We start from the raw sequence: 14,469 nt of genomic DNA on the forward strand, positions 1-14,469 counted from the left end.
TGTTTCGAGTGTCAAACCTTTCAGGAGAGCATTTTCAAGCTTTGGGCACCATTTTTGAGTGAATTGCCAAAAGTCAGATTTTTTCTGAAATTGTGACCCCGGGGCTTAGGGATTTTTTCAAAAAAATATTTTCTGCCGGTTAAGTTTTTGAGTACTGATTTCTTGTCCTGTGATAAAAAAGCCTTCTGTTTCCATCGCCAAAGCTTTCAGGGTAGCATTTGCAACCGGTTGGCACCATTTTTGAGTGAACTGCCAAAAGTCAGATTTTTGCTGAAATTGTGACCCCGGGGATTAGGGGTTTTTTCAAAAAATTATTTTCTGCCGGTTAAGTTGCTGAGGGCTGATTTTTTATCCTGTGATGAAAAGCCTTCTGTTTCGAGTGCCAAACCTTTCAGGGGAGCATTTGCAACCGGTTGGCACCATTTTTGAGTGAATTGCCAAAAGTCAGATTTTTGCTTAAATTATGACCCCGGGGCTTAGGGATTTTTTCAAAAAAATATTTTCTGCCGCTTAAGTTGTTGAGGGCTGATTTCTTGTCCTGTGATAAAAAGCCTTCTGTTTCCATCGCCAAAGCTTTCAGGGGAGCATTTGCAATCGGTTGCCACCATTTTTGAGTGAACTGCCAAAACTCAGATTTTTGCTGAAATTGTGACCCCGGGGCTTAGGGATTTTTTCAAAAAAATATTTTCTGCTGCTTAAGTTGTTGAGGGCTGATTTCTTGTCCTGTGATAAAAAGCCTTCTGTTTCGGGTGTCAAACCTTTCAGGAGAGCATTTTCAAGCTTTGGGCACCATTTTTGAGTGAATTGCCAAAAGTCAGATTTTTTCTGAAATTGTGACCCCGGGGCTTAGGGATTTTTTCAAAAAAATATTTTCTGCCGGTTAAGTTTTTGAGTACTGATTTCTTGTCCTGTGATAAAAAGCCTTCTGTTTCCATCGCCAAAGCTTTCAGGGTAGCATTTGCAACTGGTTGGCACCATTTTTGAGTGAACTGCCAAAAGTCAGATTTTTGCTGAAATTGTGACCCCGGGGATTAGGGGTTTTTTCAAAAAAATATTTTCTGCCGCTTAAGTTGTTGAGGGCTGATTTCTTGTCCTGTGATAAAAAGCCTTCTGTTTCGAGTGCCAAACCTTTCAGGGGAGCATTTGCAACCGGTTGGCACCATTTTTGAGTGAATTGCCAAAAGTCAGATTTTTGCTGAAATTGTGACCTTAGGGATTAGGGATTTTTTCAAAAAAATATTTTCTGCCGGTTAAGTTGTTGAGGGCTGATTTCTTGTCCTGTGATAAAAAGCCTTCTGTTTCCATCGCCAAAGCTTTCAGGGTAGCATTTGCAACTGGTTGGCACCATTTTTGAGTGAACTGCCAAAAGTCAGATTTTTGCTGAAATTGTGACCCCGTGGATTAGGGGTTTTTTCAAAAAAATATTTTCTGCCGCTTAAGTTGTTGAGGGCTGATTTCTTGTCCTGTGATAAAAAGCCTTCTGTTTCGAGTGCCAAACCTTTCAGGGGAGCATTTGCAACCGGTTGGCACCATTTTTGAGTGAATTGCCAAAAGTCAGATTTTTGCTGAAATTGTGACCCCGGGGCTTAGGGATTTTTTCAAAAAAATATTTTCTGCCGGTTAAGTTGTTGAGGGCTGATTTCTTGTCCTGTGATAAAAAGCCTTCTGTTTCCATCGCCAAAGCTTTCAGGGGAGCATTTGCAACCGGTTGGCACCATTTTTGAGTGAACTGCCAAAAGTCAGATTTTTGCTGAAATTGTGACCCCGGGGCTTAGGGATTTTTTCAAAAAAAAATTTTCTGCCGGTTAAGTTTTTGAGGGCTGATTTCTTGTCGTGTGATAAAAAGCCTTCTGTTTCCATCGCCAAAGCTTTCAGGGGAGCATTTGCAACCGGTTGGCACCATTTGTGAGTGAACTGCCAAAAGTCAGATTTTTGCTGAAATTGTGACCCCGGGGCTTAGGGATTTTTTTAAAAAAATATTTTCTGCCGGTTAAGTTGTTGAGGGCTGATTTCTTGTCTTGTGATAAAAAGCCTTCGGTTTCGAGTGCCAAACCTTTCAGGAGAGCATTTTCAAGCTTTTGGCACCATTTTTGAGTGAATTGCCAAAAGTCAGATTTTTGCTGAAATTGTGACCCCGGGGCTTAGGGATTTTTTCAAAAAAATATTTTCTGCCGGTTAAGTTTTTGAGGGCTGATTTCTTGTCCTGTGATAAAAAGCCTTCTGTTTTGAGTGCCAAAGCTTTCAGGGTAGCAATTGCAACTGGTTGGCACCATTTTTGAGTGAACTGCCAAAAGTCAGATTTTTGCTGAAATTGTGACCCCGGGGATTAGGGGTTTTTTCAAAAAATTATTTTCTGCCGGTTAAGTTGCTGAGGGCTGATTTTGTATCCTGTGATGAAAAGCCTTCTGTTTCGAGTGCCAAACCTTTCAGGGGAGCATTTGCAACCGGTTGGCACCATTTTTGAGTGAATTGCCAAAAGTCAGATTTTTGCTTAAATTATGACCCCGGGGCTTAGGGATTTTTTCAAAAAAATATTTTCTGCCGCTTAAGTTGTTGAGGGCTGATTTCTTGTCCTGTGATAAAAAGCCTTCTGTTTCCATCGCCAAAGCTTTCAGGGGAGCATTTGCAATCGGTTGCCACCATTTTTGAGTGAACTGCCAAAACTCAGATTTTTGCTGAAATTGTGACCCCGGGGCTTAGGGATTTTTTCAAAAAAATATTTTCTGCTGCTTAAGTTGTTGAGGGCTGATTTCTTGTCCTGTGATAAAAAGCCTTCTGTTTCGAGTGTCAAACCTTTCAGGAGAGCATTTTCAAGCTTTGGGCACCATTTTTGAGTGAATTGCCAAAAGTCAGATTTTTTCTGAAATTGTGACCCCGGGGCTTAGGGATTTTTTCAAAAAAATATTTTCTGCCGGTTAAGTTTTTGAGTACTGATTTCTTGTCCTGTGATAAAAAGCCTTCTGTTTCCATCGCCAAAGCTTTCAGGGTAGCATTTGCAACTGGTTGGCACCATTTTTGAGTGAACTGCCAAAAGTCAGATTTTTGCTGAAATTGTGACCCCGGGGATTAGGGGTTTTTTTCAAAAAAATATTTTCTGCCGCTTAAGTTGTTGAGGGCTGATTTCTTGTCCTGTGATAAAAAGCCTTCTGTTTCCATCGCCAAAGCTTTCAGGGGAGCATTTGCAACCGGTTGGCACCATTTTTGAGTGAACTGCCAAAAGTCAGATTTTTGCTGAAATTGTGACCCCGGGGCTTAGGGATTTTTTCAAAAAAATATTTTCTGCCGGTTAAGTTGTTGAGGGCTGATTTCTTGTCTTGAGATAAAAAGCCTTCGGTTTCGAGTGCCAAACCTTTCAGGAGAGCATTTTCAAGCTTTTGGCACCATTTTTGAGTGAATTTGCCAAAAGTCAGATTTTTGCTGAAATTGTGACCCCGGGGCTTAGGGATTTTTTCAAAAAAATATTTTCTGCCGGTTAAGTTTTTGAGGGCTGATTTCTTGTCCTGTGATAAAAAGCCTTCTGTTTTGAGTGCCAAACATTTCAGGAGAGCATTTGCAACCGGCTGGCACCATTTTTGAGTGAATTGCGAAAAGTCAGATTTTTGCTGAAATTGTGACCCCGGGGCTTAGGGATTTTTTCAAAAAAATATTTTCTGCCGGTTAAGTTTTTGAGGGCTGATTTCTTGTCCTGTGATAAAAAGCCTTCTGTTTCCATCGCCAAAGCTTTCAGGGGAGCATTTGCAATCGGTTGCCACCATTTTTGAGTGAACTGCCAAAACTCAGATTTTTGCTGAAATTGTGACCCCGGGGATTAGGGGTTTTTTCAAAAAAATATTTTCTGCCGCTTAAGTTTTTGAGGGCTGATTTCTAGTCCTGTGATAAAAAGGCTTCTGTTTCGAGTGTCAAACCTTTCAGGAGAGCATTTTCAAGCTTTGGGCACCATTTTTGAGTGAACTGCCAAAAGTCAGATTTTTGCTGAAATTGTGACCCCGGGGCTTAGGGATTTTTTCAAAAAAATATTTTCTGCCGGTTAAGTTTTTGAGTACTGATTTCTTGTCCTGTGATAAAAAGCCTTCTGTTTCCATCGCCAAAGCTTTCAGGGTAGCATTTGCAACTGGTTGGCACCATTTTTGAGTGAACTGCCAAAAGTCAGATTTTTGCTGAAATTGTGACCCCGGGGATTAGGGGTTTTTTCAAAAAAATATTTTCTGCCACTTAAGTTGTTGAGGGCTGATTTCTTGTCCTGTGATAAAAAGCCTTCTGTTTCGAGTGCCAAACCTTTCAGGGGAGCATTTGCAACCGGTTGGCACCATTTTTGAGTGAATTGCCAAAAGTCAGATTTTTGCTGAAATTGTGACCCCGGGGCTTAGGGATTTTTTCAAAAAAATATTTTCTGCCGGTTAAGTTGTTGAGGGCTGATTTCTTGTCCTGTGATAAAAAGCCTTCTGTTTCCATCGCCAAAGCTTTCAGGGGAGCATTTGCAACCGGTTGGCACCATTTTTGAGTGAACTGCCAAAAGTCAGATTTTTGCTGAAATTGTGACCCCGGGGCTTAGGGATTTTTTCAAAAAAATATTTTCTGCCGGTTAAGTTTTTGAGGGCTGATTTCTTGTCCTGTGATAAAAAGCCTTCTGTTTCCATCGCCAAAGCTTTCAGGGGAGCATTTGTAACCGGTTGGCACCATTTGTGAGTGAACTGCCAAAAGTCAGATTTTTGCTGAAATTGTGACCCCGGGGCTTAGGGATTTTTTCAAAAAAATATTTTCTGCCGGTTAAGTTGTTGAGGGCTGATTTCTTGTCTTGTGATAAAAAGCCTTCGGTTTCGAGTGCCAAACCTTTCAGGAGAGCATTTTCAAGCTTTTGGCACCATTTTTGAGTGAATTGCCAAAAGTCAGATTTTTGCTGAAATTGTGACCCCGGGGCTTAGGGATTTTTTCAAAAAAATATTTTCTGCCGGTTAAGTTGTTGAGGGCTGATTTCTTGTCCTGTGATAAAAAGCCTTCTGTTTTGAGTGCCAAACATTTCAGGAGAGCATTTGCAACCGGCTGGCACCATTTTTGAGTGAATTGCAAAAAGTCAGATTTTTGCTGAAATTGTGACCCCGGGGCTTAGGGATTTTTTCAAAAAAATATTTTCTGCCGGTTAAGTTTTTGAGGGCTGATTTCTTGTCCTGTGATAAAAAGCCTTCTGTTTCCATCGCCAAAGCTTTCAGGGGAGCATTTGCAATCGGTTGCCACCATTTTTGAGTGAACTGCCAAAACTCAGATTTTTGCTGAAATTGTGACCCCGGGGCTTAGGGATTTTTTCAAAAAAATATTTTCTGCCGCTTAAGTTGTTGAGGGCTGATTTCTTGTCCTGTGATAAAAAGCCTTCTGTTTCGAGTGTCAAACCTTTCAGGAGAGCATTTTCAAGCTTTGGGCACCATTTTTGAGTGAATTGCCAAAAGTCAGATTTTTTCTGAAATTGTGACCCCGGGGCTTAGGGATTTTTTCAAAAAAATATTTTCTGCCGGTTAAGTTTTTGAGTACTGATTTCTTGTCCTGTGATAAAAAGCCTTCTGTTTCCATCGCCAAAGCTTTCAGGGTAGCATTTGCAACTGGTTGGCACCATTTTTGAGTGAACTGCCAAAAGTCAGATTTTTGCTGAAATTGTGACCCCGGGGCTTAGGGATTTTTTCAAAAAAATATTTTCTGCTGCTTAAGTTGTTGAGGGCTGATTTCTTGTCCTGTGATAAAAAGCCTTCTGTTTTGAGTGCCAAACATTTCAGGAGAGCATTTGCAACCGGCTGGCACCATTTTTGAGTGAATTTCAAAAAGTCAGATTTTTGCTGAAATTGTGACCCCGGGGCTTAGGGATTTTTTCAAAAACATATTTTCTGCCGGTTACGTTGTTGAGGGCTGATTTCTTGTCCTGTGATAAAAAGCCTTCTGTTTCCATCGCCAAAGCTTTCAGGGGAGCATTTGCAACCGGTTGGCACCATTTTTGAGTGAACTGCCAAAAGTCAGATTTTTGCTGAAATTGTGACCCCGGGGCTTAGGGATTTTTTCAAAAAAATATTTTCTGCCGGTTAAGTTTTTGAGGGCTGATTTCTTGTCCTGTGATAAAAAGCCTTCTGTTTCGAGTGCCAAACCTTTCAGGAGAGCATTTTCAAGCTTTGGGCAGCATTTTTTGAGTGAATTGCCAAAAGTCAGATTTTTGCGGAAATTGTGACCCCGGGGCTTAGGGATTTTTTCAAAAAAATATTTTCTGCCGGTTAAGTTGTTGAGGGCTGATTTCTTGTCCTGTGATAAAAAGCCTTCTGTTTTGAGTGCCAAACATTTCAGGAGAGCATTTGCAACCGGCTGGCACCATTTTTGAGTGAATTGCAAAAAGTCAGATTTTTGCTGAAATTGTGACCCCGGGGCTTAGGGATTTTTTCAAAAAAATATTTTCTGCCGGTTAAGTTTTTGAGGGCTGATTTCTTGTCCTGTGATAAAAAGCCTTCTGTTTCCATCGCCAAAGCTTTCAGGGGAGCATTTGCAATCGGTTGCCACCATTTTTGAGTGAACTGCCAAAACTCAGATTTTTGCTGAAATTGTGACCCCGGGGCTTAGGGATTTTTTCAAAAAAATATTTTCTGCCGCTTAAGTTGTTGAGGGCTGATTTCTTGTCCTATGATAAAAAGCCTTCTGTTTCGAGTGTCAAACCTTTCAGGAGAGCATTTTCAAGCTTTGGGCACCATTTTTGAGTGAATTGCCAAAAGTCAGATTTTTTCTGAAATTGTGACCCCGGGGCTTAGGGATTTTTTCAAAAAAATATTTTCTGCCGGTTAAGTTTTTGAGTACTGATTTCTTGTCCTGTGATAAAAAGCCTTCTGTTTCCATCGCCAAAGCTTTCAGGGTAGCATTTGCAACTGGTTGGCACCATTTTTGAGTGAACTGCCAAAAGTCAGATTTTTGCTGAAATTGTGACCCCGGGGCTTAGGGATTTTTTCAAAAAAATATTTTCTGCCGCTTAAGTTGTTGAGGGCTGATTTCTTGTCCTGTGATAAAAAGCCTTCTGTTTTGAGTGCCAAACATTTCAGGAGAGCATTTGCAACCGGCTGGCACCATTTTTGAGTGAATTTCAAAAAGTCAGATTTTTGCTGAAATTGTGACCCCGGGGCTTAGGGATTTTTTCAAAAATATATTTTCTGCCGGTTACGTTGTTGAGGGCTGATTTCTTGTCCTGTGATAAAAAGCCTTCTGTTTCCATCGCCAAAGCTTTCAGGGGAGCATTTGCAACCGGTTGGCACCATTTTTGAGTGAACTGCCAAAAGTCAGATTTTTGCTGAAATTGTGACCCCGGGGCTTAGGGATTTTTTCAAAAAAATATTTTCTGCCGGTTAAGTTTTTGAGGGCTGATTTCTAGTCCTGTGATAAAAAGCCTTCTGTTTCGAGTGCCAAACCTTTCAGGAGAGCATTTTCAAGATTTGGGCAGCATTTTTTGAGTGAATTGCCAAAAGTCAGATTTTTGCGGAAATTGTGACCCCGGGGCTTAGGGATTTTTTCAAAAAAATATTTTCTGCCGGTTAAGTTTTTGAGGGCTGATTTCTTCTCCTGTGAAAAAAGGCTTCTGTTTCCATCGCCAAAGCTTTCAGGGGAGCATGTGCAACCGGTTGGCACCATTTGTGAGTGAACTGCCAAAAGTCAGATTTTTGCTGAAATTGTGACCCCGGGGCTTAGGGATTTTTTCAAAAATATATTTTCTGCCGGTTAAGTTTTTGAGGGCTGATTTCTAGTCCTGTGATAAAAAGCCTTCGGTTTCGAGTGCCAAACCTTTCAGGAGAGCATTTTCAAGCTTTTGGCACCATTTTTGAGTGAATTGCCAAAAGTCAGATTTCTGCTGAAATTGTGACCCCGGGGCTTAGGGATTTTTTCAAAAAAATATTTTCTGCCGGTTAAGTTTTTGAGGGCTGATTTCTTGTCCTGTGATAAAAAGCCTTCTGTTTCGAGTGCCAAACCTTTCAGGAGAGCATTCTCAAGCTTTGGGCACCATTTTTGAGTGAATTGCCAAAAGTCAGATTTTTGCTGAAATTGTGACCCCGGGGCTTAGGGATTTTTTCAAAAAAATATTTTCTGCCGGTTAAGTTGTTGAGGGCTGATTTCTTGTCCTGTGATAAAAAGCCTTCTGTTTCCATCGCCAAAGCTTTCAGGGGAGCATTTGCAACCGGTTGGCACCATTTTTGAGTGAACTGCCAAAAGTCAGATTTTTGCGGAAATTGTGACCCCGGGGCTTAGGGATTTTTTCAAAAAAATATTTTCTGCCGGTTAAGTTTTTGAGGGCTGATTTCTAGTCCTGTGATAAAAAGCCTTCTGTTTCGAGTGCCAAACCTTTCAGGAGAGCATTTTCAAGCTTTGGGCACCATTTTTGAGTGAATTGCCAAAAGTCAGATTTTTGCGGAAATTGTGACCCCGGGGCTTAGGGATTTTTTAAAAAAAATATTTTCTGCCGGTTAAGTTGTTGAGGGCTGATTTCTTGTCTTGTGATAAAAAGCCTTCGGTTTCGAGTGCCAAACCTTTCAGGAGAGCATTTTCAAGCTTTTGGCACCATTTTTGAGTGAATTGCCAAAAGTCAGATTTTTGCTGAAATTGTGACCCCGGGGCTTAGGGATTTTTTCAAAAAAATATTTTCTGCCGGTTAAGTTTTTGAGGGCTGATTTCTTGTCCTGTGATAAAAAGCCTTCTGTTTTGAGTGCCAAAGCTTTCAGGGTAGCATTTGCAACTGGTTGGCACCATTTTTGAGTGAACTGCCAAAAGTCAGATTTTTGCTGAAATTGTGACCCCGGGGATTAGGGGTTTTTTCAAAAAATTATTTTCTGCCGGTTAAGTTGCTGAGGGCTGATTTTGTATCCTGTGATGAAAAGCCTTCTGTTTCGAGTGCCAAACCTTTCAGGGGAGCATTTGCAACCGGTTGGCACCATTTTTGAGTGAATTGCCAAAAGTCAGATTTTTGCTTAAATTATGACCCCGGGGCTTAGGGATTTTTTCAAAAAAATATTTTCTGCCGCTTAAGTTGTTGAGGGCTGATTTCTTGTCCTGTGATAAAAAGCCTTCTGTTTCCATCGCCAAAGCTTTCAGGGGAGCATTTGCAATCGGTTGCCACCATTTTTGAGTGAACTGCCAAAACTCAGATTTTTGCTGAAATTGTGACCCCGGGGCTTAGGGATTTTTTCAAAAAAATATTTTCTGCTGCTTAAGTTGTTGAGGGCTGATTTCTTGTCCTGTGATAAAAAGCCTTCTGTTTCGAGTGTCAAACCTTTCAGGAGAGCATTTTCAAGCTTTGGGCACCATTTTTGAGTGAATTGCCAAAAGTCAGATTTTTGCTGAAATTGTGACCCCGGGGATTAGGGGTTTTTTTCAAAAAAATATTTTCTGCCGCTTAAGTTGTTGAGTACTGATTTCTTGTCCTGTGATAAAAAGCCTTCTGTTTCCATCGCCAAAGCTTTCAGGGTAGCATTTGCAACTGGTTGGCACCATTTTTGAGTGAACTGCCAAAAGTCAGATTTTTGCTGAAATTGTGACCCCGGGGATTAGGGGTTTTTTTCAAAAAAATATTTTCTGCCGCTTAAGTTGTTGAGGGCTGATTTCTTGTCCTGTGATAAAAAGCCTTCTGTTTCCATCGCCAAAGCTTTCAGGGGAGCATTTGCAACCGGTTGGCACCATTTTTGAGTGAACTGCCAAAAGTCAGATTTTTGCTGAAATTGTGACCCCGGGGCTTAGGGATTTTTTCAAAAAAATATTTTCTGCCGGTTAAGTTGTTGAGGGCTGATTTCTTGTCCTGTGATAAAAAGCCTTCTGTTTCCATCGCCAAAGCTTTCAGGGGAGCATTTGCAACCGGCTGGCACCATTTTTGAGTGAACTGCCAAAAGTCAGATTTTTGCTGAAATTGTGACCCCGGGGCTTAGGGATTTTTTCAAAAAAATATTTTCTGCCGCTTAAGTTGTTGAGGGCTGATTTCTTGTCCTGTGATAAAAAGCCTTCTGTTTCGAGTGTCAAACCTTTCAGGAGAGCATTTTCAAGCTTTGGGCAGCATTTTTTGAGTGAATTGCCAAAAGTCAGATTTTTGCGGAAATTGTGACCCCGGGGCTTAGGGATTTTTTCAAAAAAATATTTTCTGCCGGTTAAGTTGTTGAGGGCTGATTTCTTGTCCTGTGATAAAAAGCCTTCTGTTTTGAGTGCCAAACATTTCAGGAGAGCATTTGCAACCGGCTGGCACCATTTTTGAGTGAATTGCAAAAAGTCAGATTTTTGCTGAAATTGTGACCCCGGGGCTTAGGGATTTTTTCAAAAAAATATTTTCTGCCGGTTAAGTCTTTGAGGGCTGATTTCTTGTCCTGTGATAAAAAGCCTTCTGTTTCCATCGCCAAAGCTTTCAGGGGAGCATTTGCAATCGGTTGCCACCATTTTTGAGTGAACTGCCAAAACTCAGATTTTTGCTGAAATTGTGACCCCGGGGCTTAGGGATTTTTTGAAAAAAATATTTTCTGCCGCTTAAGTTGTTGAGGGCTGATTTCTTGTCCTATGATAAAAAGCCTTCTGTTTCGAGTGTCAAACCTTTCAGGAGAGCATTTTCAAGCTTTGGGCACCATTTTTGAGTGAATTGCCAAAAGTCAGATTTTTTCTGAAATTGTGACCCCGGGGCTTAGGGATTTTTTCAAAAAAATATTTTCTGCCGGTTAAGTTTTTGAGTACTGATTTCTTGTCCTGTGATAAAAAGCCTTCTGTTTCCATCGCCAAAGCTTTCAGGGTAGCATTTGCAACTGGTTGGCACCATTTTTGAGTGAACTGCCAAAAGTCAGATTTTTGCTGAAATTGTGACCCCGGGGCTTAGGGATTTTTTCAAAAAAATATTTTCTGCCGCTTAAGTTGTTGAGGGCTGATTTCTTGTCCTGTGATAAAAAGCCTTCTGTTTTGAGTGCCAAACATTTCAGGAGAGCATTTGCAACCGGCTGGCACCATTTTTGAGTGAATTTCAAAAAGTCAGATTTTTGCTGAAATTGTGACCCCGGGGCTTAGGGATTTTTTCAAAAATATATTTTCTGCCGGTTACGTTGTTGAGGGCTGATTTCTTGTCCTGTGATAAAAAGCCTTCTGTTTCCATCGCCAAAGCTTTCAGGGGAGCATTTGCAACCGGTTGGCACCATTTTTGAGTGAACTGCCAAAAGTCAGATTTTTGCTGAAATTGTGACCCCGGGGCTTAGGGATTTTTTCAAAAAAATATTTTCTGCCGGTTAAGTTTTTGAGGGCTGATTTCTAGTCCTGTGATAAAAAGCCTTCTGTTTCGAGTGCCAAACCTTTCAGGAGAGCATTTTCAAGATTTGGGCAGCATTTTTTGAGTGAATTGCCAAAAGTCAGATTTTTGCGGAAATTGTGACCCCGGGGCTTAGGGATTTTTTCAAAAAAATATTTTCTGCCGGTTAAGTTTTTGAGGGCTGATTTCTTCTCCTGTGAAAAAAGCCTTCTGTTTCCATCGCCAAAGCTTTCAGGGGAGCATGTGCAACCGGTTGGCACCATTTGTGAGTGAACTGCCAAAAGTCAGATTTTTGCTGAAATTGTGACCCCGGGGCTTAGGGATTTTTTCAAAAATATATTTTCTGCCGGTTAAGTTTTTGAGGGCTGATTTCTAGTCCTGTGATAAAAAGCCTTCGGTTTCGAGTGCCAAACCTTTCAGGAGAGCATTTTCAAGCTTTTGGCACCATTTTTGAGTGAATTGCCAAAAGTCAGATTTCTGCTGAAATTGTGACCCCGGGGCTTAGGGATTTTTTCAAAAAAATATTTTCTGCCGGTTAAGTTTTTGAGGGCTGATTTCTTGTCCTGTGATAAAAAGCCTTCTGTTTCGAGTGCCAAACCTTTCAGGAGAGCATTCTCAAGCTTTGGGCACCATTTTTGAGTGAATTGCCAAAAGTCAGATTTTTGCTGAAATTGTGACCCCGGGGCTTAGGGATTTCTTCAAAAAAATATTTTCTGCCGGTTAAGTTGTTGAGGGCTGATTTCTTGTCCTGTGATAAAAAGCCTTCTGTTTCCATCGCCAAAGCTTTCAGGGGAGCATTTGCAACCGGTTGGCACCATTTTTGAGTGAACTGCCAAAAGTCAGATTTTTGCTGAAATTGTGACCCCGGGGCTTAGGGATTTTTTCAAAAAAATATTTTCTGCCGGTTAAGTTTTTGAGGGCTGATTTCTAGTCCTGTGATAAAAAGCCTTCTGTTTCGAGTGCCAAACCTTTCAGGAGAGCATTTTCAAGCTTTGGGCACCATTTTTGAGTGAATTGCCAAAAGTCAGATTTTTGCGGAAATTGTGACCCCGGGGCTTAGGGATTTTTTTAAAAAAATATTTTCTGCCGGTTAAGTTGTTGAGGGCTGATTTCTTGTCTTGTGATAAAAAGCCTTCGGTTTCGAGTGCCAAACCTTTCAGGAGAGCATTTTCAAGCTTTTGGCACCATTTTTGAGTGAATTGCCAAAAGTCAGATTTTTGCTGAAATTGTGACCCCGGGGCTTAGGGATTTTTTCAAAAAAATATTTTCTGCCGGTTAAGTTTTTGAGGGCTGATTTCTTGTCCTGTGATAAAAAGCCTTCTGTTTTGAGTGCCAAAGCTTTCAGGGTAGCATTTGCAACTGGTTGGCACCATTTTTGAGTGAACTGCCAAAAGTCAGATTTTTGCTGAAATTGTGACCCCGGGGATTAGGGGTTTTTTCAAAAAATTATTTTCTGCCGGTTAAGTTGCTGAGGGCTGATTTTGTATCCTGTGATGAAAAGCCTTCTGTTTCGAGTGCCAAACCTTTCAGGGGAGCATTTGCAACCGGTTGGCACCATTTTTGAGTGAATTGCCAAAAGTCAGATTTTTGCATAAATTATGACCCCGGGGCTTAGGGATTTTTTCAAAAAAATATTTTCTGCCGCTTAAGTTGTTGAGGGCTGATTTCTTGTCCTGTGATAAAAAGCCTTCTGTTTCCATCGCCAAAGCTTTCAGGGGAGCATTTGCAATCGGTTGCCACCATTTTTGAGTGAACTGCCAAAACTCAGATTTTTGCTGAAATTGTGACCCCGGGGCTTAGGGATTTTTTCAAAAAAATATTTTCTGCTGCTTAAGTTGTTGAGGGCTGATTTCTTGTCCTGTGATAAAAAGCCTTCTGTTTCGAGTGTCAAACCTTTCAGGAGAGCATTTTCAAGCTTTGGGCACCATTTTTGAGTGAATTGCCAAAAGTCAGATTTTTTCTGAAATTGTGACCCCGGGGCTTAGGGATTTTTTCAAAAAAATATTTTCTGCCGGTTAAGTTTTTGAGTACTGATTTCTTGTCCTGTGATAAAAAGCCTTCTGTTTCCATCGCCAAAGCTTTCAGGGTAGCATTTGCAACTGGTTGGCACCATTTTTGAGTGAACTGCCAAAAGTCAGATTTTTGCTGAAATTGTGACCCCGGGGATTAGGGGTTTTTTTCAAAAAAATATTTTCTGCCGCTTAAGTTGTTGAGGGCTGATTTCTTGTCCTGTGATAAAAAGCCTTCTGTTTCCATCGCCAAAGCTTTCAGGGGAGCATTTGCAACCGGTTGGCACCATTTTTGAGTGAACTGCCAAAAGTCAGATTTTTGCTGAAATTGTGACCCCGGGGCTTAGGGATTTTTTCAAAAAAATATTTTCTGCCGGTTAAGTTGTTGAGGGCTGATTTCTTGTCCTGTGATAAAAAGCCTTCTGTTTCCATCGCCAAAGCTTTCAGGGGAGCATTTGCAACCGGCTGGCACCATTTTTGAGTGAACTGCCAAAAGTCAGATTTTTGCTGAAATTGTGACCCCGGGGCTTAGGGACTTTTTCAAAAAAATATTTTCTGCCGCTTAAGTTGTTGAGGGCTGATTTCTTGTCCTGTGATAAAAAGGCTTCTGTTTCGAGTGTCAAACCTTTCAGGAGAGCATTTTCAAGCTTTGGGCACCATTTTTGAGTGAACTGCCAAAAGTCAGATTTTTGCTGAAATTGTGACCCCGGGGCTTAGGGATTTTTTCAAAAAAATATTTTCTGCCGGTTAAGTTTTTGAGTACTGATTTCTTGTCCTGTGATAAAAAGCCTTCTGTTTCCATCGCCAAAGCTTTCAGGGTAGCATTTGCAACTGGTTGGCACCATTTTTGAGTGAACTGCCAAAAGTCAGATTTTTGCTGAAATTGTGACCCCGGGGATTAGGGGTTTTTTCAAAAAAATATTTTCTGCCGCTTAAGTTGTTGAGGGCTGATTTCTTGTCCTGTGATAAAAAGCCTTCTGTTTCGAGTGCCAAACCTTTCAGGGGAGCATTTGCAACCGGTTGGCACCATTTTTGAGTGAATTGCCAAAAGTCAGATTTTTGCTGAAATTGTGACCCCGGGGCTTAGGGATTTTTTCAAAAAAATATTTTCTGCCGGTTAAGTTGTTGAGGGCTGATTTCTTGTCCTGTGATAAAAAGCCTTCTGTTTCCATCGCCAAAGCTTTCAGGGGAGCA

Source organism: Podarcis vaucheri (assembly GCF_965113315.1).
Source record: "Podarcis vaucheri genome assembly, chromosome: 13".
Lineage (NCBI taxonomy): Eukaryota > Metazoa > Chordata > Lepidosauria > Squamata > Lacertidae > Podarcis > Podarcis vaucheri.